Raw genomic sequence first — 14,508 nt, 5'->3', positions numbered from 1 at the left:
CCAGCGGCAGTCACCACAGAGGCAAAGCGCTCAAACCAGGCGCGAGGGGCCTGTTTGAGACCATAGAGAGAGCGACGAAGTCTACAGACCATGCCATCAGGAGCATAGTACCCCTGTGGTGGCTGCATATAAACCTCCTCGCGTAACTCGCCATTGAGAAAAGCATTCTGGACATCAAGTTGAGAGATAGACCAATGACGAACAGAGGCTACAACAAGGAGAGTGCGGACAGTGGTCATGTGGGCTACAGGAGCGAATGTCTCATCATAATGACGTCCCTGCTCCTGCTGAAAACCACGAGCCACAAGACGAGCTTTGTAACGCTCAAGAGAACCATCGGAGCGAGTCTTGACCTTGTAGACCCACTTGCAGGTGATGGGACGAACACCAGAAGGGAGGGAAACCAGATCCCATGTGCCAGAGCGCTCAAGAGCAGCAAGCTCTTCGGCCATCGCAAGCTGCCATTCAGGCTGAGTCATGGCAGTCCGATAGGAGGTGGGCTCAGCAAGAATAGAGAGACCGTACCGATCAGGAGAGTAGCGATCAGGCGGAGGGCGAGGCCGAGCACGGAGGTTGTGAACCGGGGTAGGCGTGAACAGAGGTTCACCAGAGGTGGAAGGCGCGTCAGACACGTTAGGGGAAGAATCCTCAGTACGAGGATGGCGAGTATAGTGGAGAGGAAACGGTGATAGAGGGCGACGGACTGGAGATGATGGTGGAGAGGTGGAGGAGGAGGATGGGGAAGATGGGGTTGGTGGTGAAGGAGAAGGAAGGAGAGGTGCAGGAGGAGGAGGTGAAACATGAGGCACATAGCCGGGTGTATCAGGAAGGAGAAGAAAAGAAATATCGGCCACAGAGAAGCTCGAGGAAGAAGGACATGGGTAGTAAGAGCGAGACTCGTCAAAGGTCACATCATGCGAGATGCGCAAGCGGCGACCAACAGGGTCCCAACAGCGATAGCCCTTGTGCTCATCACTATAGCCAAGGAAAACACACTCAACCGACTGAGCAGTCAGTTTGGTGCGTTCTCGCGGGGCAAGAAGGACATAGCACACACATCCAAACATATGAAGAGATGAGTAGTCAGGAGATCAACCAGTGAGACACTCCATAGAAATACCACCCGGCAGAGCAGTCGATGGCTGAATGTTGATGAGATAGGTGGAAGCAGAAACAGCCTCAGCCCAAAAGTGGGGTGGAAGAGAAGCGGCAATCATCAGCGCACGAGCCGTCTCAAGCAGATGACGATGCTTACGTTCGGCAATGCCATTCTGAGCATGAGCACCAGGACATGAAAAAAGGGCAAGAGTACCATGTTCCGCGAGAAAACCATGCAACAGCTGGGAGATATACTCTCCAGCGGAGTCAGCACGAAAGGTACGAATGGGCGTGGAAAACTGGGCGTGAACCATGGCAGCAAATCATTTGTATATAGAGAGAACCTCGCTATGAGATTTCATGAAGTAGAGCCAAGTGTAACGAGAGAAATCATCAATAAACAAAACATAGTAGCGATGACCACCTTTCGAATCAAAGGGAGCAGGACCCCAGACATCAGAATGAACTAAGTGAAAAGGACGCTGAGATACAGACTCGCTAGTAGGATAAGGTAATTGGGTCTGTTTGCCAAGTCTGCAACCATTACAATGTAAGGATACATCTCCAGATACAGACCCTAAGAGGCCCTGATGAACTAAAGAAGACAAGCGAGAGCCACATATGTGACCAAGGCGATGATGCCACTGCTGGAAGGACGCAGACGAAGAAGCAGCAAGAGCATGGGAGCAGGCAGAAGTGGTGGCAGCGGAAGGAACACAAAGCCATTCAACCTCCCAAAGGCCCTCTGACTCACGGCGCCGGGGGCCAGCACCAACCAAAGTCTTGGTGCGACGATCCTGAATGGAGCAAGAGTCGGTATCAAGAATGACACGACAACCATCAGTAAGTTGGGCGGCGGAAAAAAGATTCATGGTAAGGCGAGGAACATGTGAAACACTAGGAACAGAAAAAGATGGAGTGGAAAGAAAACCACGACTGGTAACAGGAAGCGATGTGCCATCGGCAGTAAGAACATTAACAGGCGAATCAAGAGGTTAAAGGGAAGACAGCACAGAAGAATCAGAAGACATATGAAAGGAGGCTCCAGAATCCAGAACCCACGAAGATGTACCTGACTGTGTAGATGCCTTCGGTGATGGAGAAGTGGATGCAGTCACAGCAGCAGCGGAACCGGTCGACGAAGAGCCTGAGGAAGCCAAGAGACGCTTGAGCCTCACAATGTCCTGGTCAGTGAGTGACGGAGTCGAGGAAGATCCAGGAGTCCCACTGGAAGAGGAGCGCCTCTGGTCTCGCTTCTTCTCACGGCAATCAGATTCTGGATGACCTGGCCGAGAGCAGTAGCCACAGAAGGTGTCACGGCGTGACCGGCCCCTCTCAGTATAAGCAGGGCGACCCACCCCCCTGAAGGTGTGGGTAGGAGCGGTGGAGCGGAGAGCCGAGCAGACGACACAGGAGCCCGAGCAGCCAACACAGACGGGACCACCAGCAAACCGGCAGAGCGAAGGCGGGTCTCCTCAGCACGAAGCTTGGCAAGCACCTCCGAGATAGGAACACGACCACGGGCAAGAAAGTGAGCACGTCTCGGCTCAAACTCAGAGCGGAGACGTGATAGGAACTCATGAACCCGCTGAAACTCCAAATCGGACCGAGTAGTCTGACAGCAACGACAAGTTCCACAAACAACTGTCCGCGGGGAGTCAAGCTGACGCCAGATGGCAGAGCACTGTGAATAGAAATCATCAACAGACGAGTCACCCTGCTGAAGAGCATGCTTCTGACGCACCACAGAGAGGTAGAGAGCATCGCCAGAGGGTTGATAGCGCTGACAAAGATAGGACCACATTGCTGCAACAGTGCCGAGGCCCATGAACTCTGAAGCAAACTGAGGGAGGACACTTGCAGTGAGAACAGCAGCAGATCGAGCATCATCATTGCACCACTGAGTGTAAGCTGACAGATCATCCCGATAGACAGAAAGAGGATCAGAATAGGAGGATACCTGCTGATCATAAGCATCAACCGCAGCATCATCTAGAGCCTTGGTGGCATCCCGATCAGCCTGAGAAGCATCAGCAGCAAGGACCGGCGGCACTGGTGGGATTGGAGCCACTGGTGTCGGAGTAATTGTCCACGGGTACCCCGAAGACGGCAAGACAATATTTTAAGACATCGGGGCTATCAAAGCCCCTCAGTCCGACTACCCGGCTGCTCCTGCCGGCTCCCCGTCCGACTGCTTTGCCTGGCCGGCTGCCGGCTGCCGACTGCACCAACTAGCCGGCTGCCGACTGCAGCCCGATCCGACACCGACAAGATCCCGACGTGCGGCCATACCGCGGACGAGACGGTTGTACCTCGACGCCATCATGTATAGTGTCACTTGTCCCCTGGCACTATTTATGAAGTGACCCAGGGGACAAGCATGACACCCCACCATGCCTTGCTCCCATACCACCACATAGCTTAGATAGTAAGCTAGCTCCACACTATATATAGCCATCCATCCACCCTTACATGCACTCACGCATGCATACATGCCCAGGCACACCCATTCGGCCATGAGCATGGCCGGCCACTAGAGCATGCCACATACATGCATATATGAAACCAGATGCATGTGGCACCGCTTTCAGATACAGCTCCAGCAGCAACTCTGTACCAGATATAACAGATATACTCAGACATGCAGGAGTAGGGGTATTATCTCTCCGGAGAGCCCCGAACCTGGGTAAACTAGCGCGTGCTACTCGCATACCCGCTCCCGGGCCTATCAGCAGCAGTCTTACCCTCACACTAAGCCCTTGTGGCATCTGTCGACTCGCAAGCCCCCCGTGAGAATACCACGACAGTTGGCGCCCACCGTGGGGTGGTACTACTACTATGCTATCACGCTGCTGCTGGTTTCGCTGTCCGGGCGGGACCATCTTCGTCTTCACCGCCACGGCGTCGCGCCATCTCTCTAGTAGCGGTCAGGGGCTCGACATCGACACGCCCCCGGAGTGGCCGCGAGGGGCGGCGCGTCCTCGTCGTCGGCCTTGCCATCTTCGTCATCACCGGCGCGGCGTCGCCGCCGTCTCTCCGTTAGCGCTCGGGGTCCCGACATCAACACGCCCCCGGGGCGGCCGCGCGGGACGGCGCGTCCTCGCCGGTGGTATAGGCATCAAGCGCCTTAGACACGCCCGCGTGCGCTGCTGCTCGCCTGCCTTTTTTGTTCCCCATACACTACCCAGAAATCCCTCGGATGCAAGTCAGACATGCCCCAGACAATGGCCATACCCAGATAATGGTCAGATACTAGCCATGCATTAGTCAGACAATGGCGAAGCGCTCCCAATATCCATGGCGTTGCTGTCCGGTTGTAGATGCTCCTACTGCATCCTCGCTCAAACGCCACCAGGGGAGGAGCCCCTCGTGCTGGGGGCCGCGCCCTGCTGCTGCTGCTGTTTCGTCCTTCAGCACGCCACCGTGCCATGGCCGCTGCCTCCTCCCCTGCGACCTTCAACACCCCGCTGCTGCGCTTCGCCTGGCCTGGCGCTCAACCTCGCCATGGGTCCTATGCGTGCGCCCCCGCGTCCCGTCGCTGCGTCCCATCGGACACCGCGGATGCGACGGCCATTCCCCGTTCATTGTCGCTGGGGGCGCGCGCTGTTCACCTACAGTACCCCAACAGTATCGCGTCGTCGTCCGCTGTACCACGGTGTCGCCAGCAGTGCCTCCCCCCGCGCGCTGGCTGGCCGCCTCGTCGACCCGGTCGCTCCAGGCCGGCCCATCTCCCTAGCCGGCTCACGCTCGCCCGTCCCGGCAGGCCGGCTCCGCCCGCGCCACCCAGCTGCCTCCGTGGCCGGCCTCCCGCGACATCCCGCGCCCTCCGTGCCGCCCGGGTCCTCCGCGTCCGACTCCCGAGCCGCCTGCCTGCCGGCTCCAGGCCCCTGCCAGGTCGCCTCCTCCTGCGCCATCCCGGCTCGGCCTCGGCCGGCCCCGGCTACGCCCACCCGGCCTCGCTCTCGCGCGCCCGCGGCCCCCGCCGCCGGGCCTCCTCCGCCCCGGTCCGGCCGCGTCCGGCCTCTCTTGGCCCCTGCACGGGTGGCCTGGTCCCGTTCCGGCCGCCGCGGCGCCCGGCCTCCACGCCCGCCGAGTCGCGGCCCCGCGCCGGCCGCTTCCCGCTGGCGTTGGCTGCCTCCCCGCCTTCTGCCTTGTCCCGGCCCGCGCCCGGTGGCTCCCCGTCGCCCTGCAGGCTCCGGCCGCCTCCAAGCGCCGCTCCGCCTTCTCGCCCAGCCGGCCCTGAGCATCCGGCTCCTCCCCGCCGCTCGGCGCCCCGGTGGCTTCCTGCTTCGACTGCCGCGTGCCCACCGACTCCCGCGCCGACTGCGGCGGGCCCGACCGGTTCCCGCTTGCTCCGTGGCCGGCTTGCCGCCTAGCCGGCCGCGCCGCCTTGCGCCGTCTGCGCGCGGCCATTACGGGTCGGCTCCGGGTCGCCGCCAACCTCCCGCGCCCGCCTGCCGGCTTCTCCATCCGACTGGTGCCGCACCCGCCCGGTTTCCCGCCGGCCGGCTTGCTGCGCATCGCGCGCTCCCGCCGGATCCCATTGCAGCCGCCTGCTGTCCAGAAGAAAAAGAAGAGGCCGGCTGCCCCATGCGAGGAAAAGAGAAAAAGAGGTGGGAGGCCGGTTGAAGAAAAGAAAAGTCAAGCCGGGTGCTAAAAAAAAGCCCACTGCCGACAGCCGACTGGCAGTGAAAAAGAAAAGAGAAATATTGTGTACATGCAGCATGCATGCATGGCCGGCTGCACGCCCACATACACGGCCGCGTGCATGGCCGACTGCATGGGCAGCAGTCCCGTCGGCTGCTCTGGTCGACTGCTCGCGTCGCCGCCTGGCTAGTAGCCGGGACCGCCCGGCTGCGTGTCCGCCTCGACGCCTGGCCGGTCGAGCCTCGGCCCGAATCTCGGGGGCTACACCCAGCGGGTGCGCTGACGCGCCCCCGCGAGCAAGAAGAAGACAAAGTAGTTGCCGGGAGACCCGGCCCGACTGCTCAGCAGTCGGCCCGAATCTCGGGGTACACCCAACGGGTGCGCTGACGCGCCCCCGCGAGGAAAGAAGACAAAGTCGTTGCCGGAAGATCCGGCCCGACTGCTCAGCAGTCGGCCCGAATCTCGGGGGCTACACCCAGCGGATGCGCTGACGCGCCCTCGTGAGGAAAGAAGACAAAGTCGTTGCCGGAAGATCCGGCCTGACTGCTCAGCAGTCGGCCCGAATCTCGGGGGCTACACCTAGTGGGTGCGCTGGCGCGCCCCCACGAAAGATTGCAGACAAGAGAAGAGTTTTGTCCGGCTGCCAGCAACCGTCAGAAGAAGAAAAAGGGCGCTGCAAGACGCCTCGCCGCCTGGCCGGTCGAGCCTGACCGGCCGGGACCCCTCCTCGAGCGCCTAGAGGCTCGAGGGCTACACCTAGCGGGTGCGCCGACGCGCTCCGCGAGCGCCGAGCCGCGCCGGCTGTCTTCGACGACCTCCGCCTCGGCTACACGAAAATCAATGTGAGCTCCTCACCCGCATATTTTTTCACCGCGAGAGCACAGATAACCCCGAGCGATGCTCGAGGGCTATCTCCGCATTTTATTACAGTTGCAGCACTGTTCGCCCGCCCCGGCGCCAGCCAGAGTTGGCCCGGGGGCTGACCTCTTGGCCTGAGACGTTAGTTCCCGCAGACGGCTTAGTAGCGTGCGTGGTACCAAAGGCCCACTCTTAGTCACAGACCGCAGAGCGGCTGTCCGGCTAGCAAGAGTGAACGCTGGAGGCCACCCACGCGAAAAACGTCCGGGAAGAAAAATGGTTCGGGCGACCCGGCCGTTTCCTTTGCAAGTATCTACTCGGTTGAATTCGCTCCCAGAGTCTGAGTATTGTACACTCCACTCCGCGGCCCACTCTCAGCCACAGACCGCAAAGCGGCTGTCCGGCAAGCGAGAGCACAAGCCAAAGAGCGGAGGGAACACGAAAAAGATTGAAGGGGGATCGGACGAAACCGAGTCGGCACCCTCCGCATAAAACTTGCAATGCTAAAAGCAATCATTTGATATATCTGCGTGGACTAACTTTGTCTTTTTGCATGATCATTTCCATGAACACCCACCAAAAAACCTCCGCCCAACTTTGCCAAGTTGCCCGGAGGCTTGGGGGCTACTGTCGGAGTAATTGGCCACGGGTACCCCGAAGACGGCAAGACAATATTTCAAGACATCGGGGCTAGCAAAGCCCCTCAGTCCGACTGCCCGGCTGCTCCTGCCGGCTCCCCGTCCCACTGCTCTGCCTGGCCGGCTGCCGACTGCACCAACTAGCCGGCTGCCGACTGCAGCCCGATCCGACACCGACAAGACCCCGACGTGGTGGCCATACCGCGGACGAGACGGCTGTACCTCGACGCCATCATGTATAGTGTCACTTGTCCCCTGGCACTATTTATGAAGTGACCCAGGGGACAAGCATGACACCCCACCATGCCTTGCTCCCATACCACCACATAGCTTAGATAGTAAGCTAGCTCCACACTATATATAGCCATCCATCCATCCATCCATCCACCCCCACATGCACTCACGCATGCATACATGCCCAGGCACACCCATTCGGCCATGAGCATGGCCGGCCACTAGAGCATGCCACATACATGCATATATGAAACCAGATGCCTGTGGCACTGCTTTCAGATACAGCTCCAGCAGCAACTCTGTACCAGATATAACAGATATACTCAGACATGCAGGAGTAGGGGTATTATCTCTCCAGAGAGCCCCGAACCTGGGTAAACTAGCGCGTGCTACTCGCATACCCACTCCCGGGCCTATCAGCAGCAGTCTTACCCTCACACTAAGCCCTTGTGGCATCTGTCGACTCGCAAGCCCCCCGTGAGAATACCACGACAACTGGCGCAACCGGGCAAGGCGGACAAGGGACCTCGCCAGAGAGAACGCCCCACAGAAGGAGTCCACGCATATGGATGCGCATGAAACCCACAAACTCAGCATAGTTGGTGCCATCGAAGATCACCGAGCACCGAGGGACCGCGACATAGCCCAAAGAGGACATGAGGAAGTCACTCTGCTGCTGCTATTCGCTTCTCTCTTTTTTTTTGAAGTCAACGGACCCAGAAACGAATCTGGATCGAGCGCTCGAGGCAGGAAACGAGCGAGGGCGCTCGAGGCAGAGCAAAGACCAGGCGGGAGGGAGCCGGACGGGACGGGACCGGTAGCAGCAGTTGGCGGACGGGACCGGACGCAGACGAACAGCAGCGGCCGATCAGAGAGGAGAGGCGGCAGCTGGTCAGGCGCTAGCCATCCTTGGCAGCGCTAGCCAGAGACGGAGCCTAGCCCGCAGCAGCCGGACGGGCGAGACGGCGCCAGACGGAGCAGCGGCCGAGCAGGGCGACGGCCGGACGGGACGGCAGCCGGGCGAGGTGGCGGCCGGACGAGATGGAGGCGAGCAGGCTAGGAACGAGGGGCACGGAGTTGCAGCGTGAGAGAGGAAGGGGATAGCCTAACATCTGATACCATGTTGGATAATCAGCAACTAGCTTTACTGAGGGCCAAAGGCCAGTACATATACAGGTGTGGTAAAGTGCAGAAAAGCCCCTTATACAATGGGGATGTACAGAAGTAACTATACACATCTAACAAAATGAACATGAATGTCGATAGCAGAAGCTATCCAATATATCATGTTCTTCTGCTACTATATATGTCCTTTTGTTACTCCCTCCGCTCAAAATAAGCGCCGCTGATTTAGTACAAAGTTGTATGAGATCCATGACACTTATTTTGGGATGAAGGGAGTACTATTTAAGCCTGGGCATGCAGTTGTAAAATCTACATGCACTAAAATAAAAGCATATGCTTGAGATAACTTTTTGAAAAGTAAAAAAGAGAGAACAGAAATGGGTTTCTTTCAAGAACATGGGTGCTTTGCATCCGAATGTTCCTCATGACTTAGTATTTATGCCACAATAAAGCTTTTTGACGAAAACATGATGTTATGATTTAAGCTGATTTCAGGTTCCTGGGACTATTAGCTTGATGTATTGTAAGATATAAATAAGTTTCTTGCATAATTAGATAGGAGCAAATCTGAATAGATGGTTGTCATGAACGAGCTGGCGACACGGCATTATTTTCCACTGCATAACAGGAAGCATATTCATGTAAAGAATCAATGCCTTCTCGAACCTACATAGGTTAATTAGGACCACTTTCAACTCCAAGCCTGGATTTTCTTTTCTAGACACCAAACCTGAAACATTGAAAAGAAAATGGTTTAGTCAATAGACCAGAGCAACATGCATCCAGTGTTTATGAACCTAGTGCTTGACACAAAATATTAAATGGAGTCGGGCACTGTCAAACTTGAATTCACAAAGTGCACCAATTAAAAGGTGATGCTGCAAGTTGCTATGGGTTGCTTCACATAATGTCTTGGAAAAGCAGAAGGATACATGAACTGTATTTAGTATAAGAACTGAAGCTTCATATCAAATATCAGAAAAGCAAAATATGGACAGGAACTGTAGCTTCATACAAAATCCTTGTCTCAAAGTTTTTTTTGTACAGTCTTGTTGTAACTTTTCAATTCTAACATTTTCTCTAAACTGATACCCTAAGGTAATATTGGAAAAACACTACTTTAACATAGTCGAGCAAACATTACTATACATTCAACGAAAAGGTCTACTTGTCAGCCCATTGAGCAGATTTCAGTAGAAAGTAATGGAAATACCGACAAATGAAAATGATATACCAAATGATTAGATTGCGAAAGTGTAGCTTAACAAAGACCCTTTCTATATCCAGCTCTGAACTATCCATCAAGCCCAGAGCAGAAAGTGCATTCTACACCAAAATTCAGATAGCTGAATTTCAGTCACCTGAAACATAACAAACTGAGAAGTCATCTACAATTTCAAGGTGCAAAGTTAAGAGTTGAAATTAGAGGGTACACACAATGAGAGTCTTGTTTTTTACCTACAAGAAGGTTAAAAAGCTGCAATTTTTTTTTACTTGTGGAGTGTTACTGCATAATTCAGAAATAATATATTTATTTATTTTACACTAAAAAAGAGTTGTAATGTGGCTTAATTTGTGAATCGGCGTAAAATGCAACCATAATAGGTATCAACAAATGCCAACCGAAAACAACACTGATATGCTTACTCAAGTTGTACAATCTCAAAGTCCTACTTGTCTTACAACAACAACAATATCTCAATCAATGATCACAGACATGAAAATTGGAGACAAGTGAATATCTATTGCCCCTCCATGATTTACTGAACTACTCCCTCCGTTCGGAATTACTTGTCGCGGAAATGGATGTATCTAGACGTATTTTAGTTCTAGATACATTCATTTTCGAGACAAGTAATTCCAAACGGAGGGAGTAGTTCAACAGGACATAACTTACAAGTATATTTACGGAGAATCGGCGGGTACAGTTGCTACAAGTAGAAACGATTTCCACCCATACAGAAAATAAAAGAGAGTTGGATAGGTGCGTTGTTGTGGTCAGAGAAAAAAAGTCATGTGAATTATCTAATTAAAGAGGTGAATGCTAATTAAGATTGATGTAATTATTAGTCTAGTAAAAGGGTTTGTGATTTCCTAATCAGATGAAAGAGAAGCATATGGTACTTCTTCAGCACAACTCAGCTGGTACAAATATGGCAACTGATCATGGGACGTCAACTAGATAGCAAGTTTAATTAGCAGTCAGAAACTCTGCAATTAATGTTCAGAAAGTAGAAATCCAACGAACTAAACTTCGGGGGTGTTTGGTTCAGAAGTCCTAGGACTTTTTCTAGTCCCAGGGACTAATCAAAAAAGACTCTCTAGTAGAGTCTTTTTCTAGTCCCTGTAGAAAAAGTCCCTCCCGTTTGGTTCCTAGGGACTTTTTAGGGACTTTTTCTAGTCTCTGGGACTAAAAATTCCCTGAACCAAACACCCCCTTCATCTAGGAACGAATCCCTCACCGTCCGGGTTGGAGACTGGCACGGAGAAGGCCATATGGTGGCTCCTGAGCAGCTGCGCCGTTGGGACACCGGCAGCCGCCGGGGAGGAGGAGACCATGGTGGCGGCGGCGGGGTCCAGGGTCAATGGTGTGCAGCGCGACGTCGGGGATGCCTGGGAGGCGAAGCGAGGTGACCTGGAAGTTGGAGGGGGAGGGGGAGGCATGGAGCAACTGCAGTGGGCTCCAGGGAAGCACCGTATCTGGACTGGCCGCCGCCGCCGCCGACGAGCGATAGGGAGATGGGCCACCACCGGATCTTGCTCCAGGGAAGCAGGGGAGTCGCCAATGGATAGCCTTATGTCGGATGTTAGTAAAGTAGGTTCGAGTAGGGAAGCGCCGAAGCGGGATCCTCTGGAAGAGGCGGACATGGAAGGCGCTGCTCGAGTTCTACCGCTCCGTCGGCGAGATCCGCTTCGCCCACTGGTGGTACCGGCAGTGGATGGCGGAGGTGGCGGCCGCCGGCAACGAGTGCGATGACGACGTGGGCGAGGCGTTGTTCGGTGACACCGACGAGGAGGACATCGCCGAGGCTGTGTTCCGGTGCCACGACCACGAATAAGCCGGCACGTCCGCTGGCGTCGCCGGCAGCGAGGAAGAGTCCCAGGACGGCCACGCCTCCTCCAATCCCGTCGACGCCAAGTTTGGTGGGCTGGGCATCTTCGGCCCGATTAGTCGCTTGGCAGCGACGTCGAGGCAGACAGCTTCAGTTCCCGGGGCTCCGGAGGCGAAGGTCACGGAGGCGGAGCTGGAGAGCGCCGAGGCGGAACTGAAGATGGTGAAGCTTCAGTTCTCCGGGCTGATGGCCGGAGATGGGAACCGGACGCCGACGATCATTTAGATTATGTATTAATTATACTCTAGAGCCCGCCTAGGACTGCTTTGATGTATTTGTGATGAAATCTGTCATGTTTACATGAAATCTTGTATGTTTATATAAAATCCGTCCGTGTTTATATGAATTCTGGATTTGTTTGAACGAATTTCATCAGGTTGGTTTGAGTTGTTGTGAAAACGTTGGATAGTTGTATCCTGTATCCCTGCGGACCGCCCCGCGGTCCGTGGACGGATACGGGAGGATTTTTGCGGGTTACCGTTGAAGATGCCCTAACATATTACTCATTAATTACTTTGTGGAGTCATTGTATCTCTTCTTGTTAATTACTTGCCATATTATATTTTTTGTCTATGTGACATGCATTTTATTATTTATGTTACTCTACGAGCAGCCTTAGCACAGAATTGTGTAACTCCAGATCCCTCAACCTGGATCTCTATCGTTCATTTCTATTCCCACGGTCCAGGTTAGTTTTTCCTATTTTTATACCAGGTGCTTAGATTCATTTTTTTTAACTTTACTTCCTCTTTATTAATTGGTAATCAAATTTACATCCTTAATCAACATAGGAAGTAGCTTAATTGGAGCATCTTCAAACCACTCATTACAAAAAGAATATCTAGCTAGTTTAGCTAATTCATGAGAGTTGTGGTATTAGCTTCTCTTGAACAAAACTCAAAAGTAACAGAGCTGACCTCGCATGCCAGGTGATAACAGTCATCAATAATGGCTGCCGCATTCCCAGCAAAATGACCTTCATTTTGCATAGTCTCTATGAGTTCCAGATTGTTAGAGTTCACGACAATTTTGCTACAACCCGCTGTCAATGCAATATTGAGACCAAACTTGAGAGCCATCGCTTCCTCCATCAAAACATCATAACATGAATCAATCAATTTGTTTCCAGCAACAATAATATGGCCCTTATCGTCTCTGATTACTGCTCCCATTGCCCCATGCAGCATGTCAATGTCAAAGGCTGTGTCGATACTTAGATTCCATGCTAGCCGCTCCCCGTTCATATTGATGTGGATATCTTCTCGTTACGAATGATCCCACTTGATGGGATGTGACCTTGGTGGGGCCCCACATGAAGGAAATATGCCCTAGAGGTAATAATAAAGTTATTATTTATTTTCTTATTTCATGATAAATGTTTATTATTCATGCTAGAATTGTATTAACCGGAAACATAATACATGTGTGAATACATAGACAAACATAGTGTCACTAGTATGCCTCTACTTGACTAGCTCGTTAATCAAAGATGGTTAAGTTTCCTAACCATAGATATGAGTTGTCATTTGATTAACGGGATCACATCATTAGGAGAATGATGTGATTGACTTGACCCATTCCGTTAGCTTAGCACTTGATCATTTAGTATGTTTCTATTGCTTTCTTCATGACTTATACATGTTCCTATGACTATGAGATTATGCAACTCCCGTTTACCGGAGGAACACTTTGTGTGCTACCAAACGTCACAACGTAACTGGGTGATTATAAAGGTGCTCTACAGGTGTCTCCGAAGGTACTTGTTGAGTTGGCGTATTTCGAGATTAGGATTTGCCACTCCGATTGTCGGAGAGGTATCTCTGGGCCATCTCGGTAATGCACATCACTATAAGCCTTGCAAGCAATGTGACTAATGAGTTAGTTGCGGGATGATGCATTACGGAACGAGTAAAGAGACTTGCCGGTAACGAGATTGAACTAGGTATTGAGATATCGACGATCGAATCTCGGGCAAGTAACATACCGATGACAGAGGGAACAAAGTATGTTGTTATGCGGTTTGACCGATAAAGATCTTCGTAGAATATGTGGGAGCCAATATGAGCATCCAGGTTCCGCTATTGGTTATTGGCCGGAGACGTGTCTCGGTCATGTCTACATAGTTCTCGAACCCGTAGGGTCCGCACGCTTAACGTTCGGTGACGATTTGTATTATGAGTTTATGTGATTTGATGTACCGAAGGTAGTTCGGAGTCCCGTATGAGATCGGGGACATGACGAGGAGTCTCGAAATGGTCGAGACATAAAGATCGATATATTGGACGACTATATTCAGACATCGGAAAGGTTCCGAGTGGTTCGGGTATTTTTGGAGTACCGGGGAGTTACGGGAATACGGGGGAAGAAGTATATGGGCCTTATTGGGCTTTAGGGGAGAGAGAGAGGCAGGCCGCGCGCCCCCCAATGACTAGTCCGAATTAGACTAGGGGAAGGGGAGGTGCCCCCTCCTTCCTTCTCTTCCCTCTTCCCCTTCCTTGTCTCCTACTCCTACTACTTGGAAGGGGAGGAATCCTACTCCCGGTGGGAGTAGGACTCCTCCAGGGCGCGCCATAGGGGCCGACCCTCTCCCCCTCCTCCACTCCTTTATATACGTGGCCAGGGGGCACCCCATAGACACACAAGTTGATATGTTGATCTATTCCAGCCGTGTGCGGTGCCCCCTCCACCATATTCCACCTCGGTCATATCGTAGCGGTGCTTAGGCGAAGCCCTGCATCGGTAGCAACATCATCACCGTCACCACGCCGTCGTGCTGACGGCACTCTCCCGTGAAG

Source organism: Triticum aestivum, chromosome 7D, assembly GCF_018294505.1.
Source record: "Triticum aestivum cultivar Chinese Spring chromosome 7D, IWGSC CS RefSeq v2.1, whole genome shotgun sequence".
NCBI lineage: Eukaryota > Viridiplantae > Streptophyta > Magnoliopsida > Poales > Poaceae > Triticum > Triticum aestivum.
Note: the sequence above shows the minus strand (reverse complement) of the source record.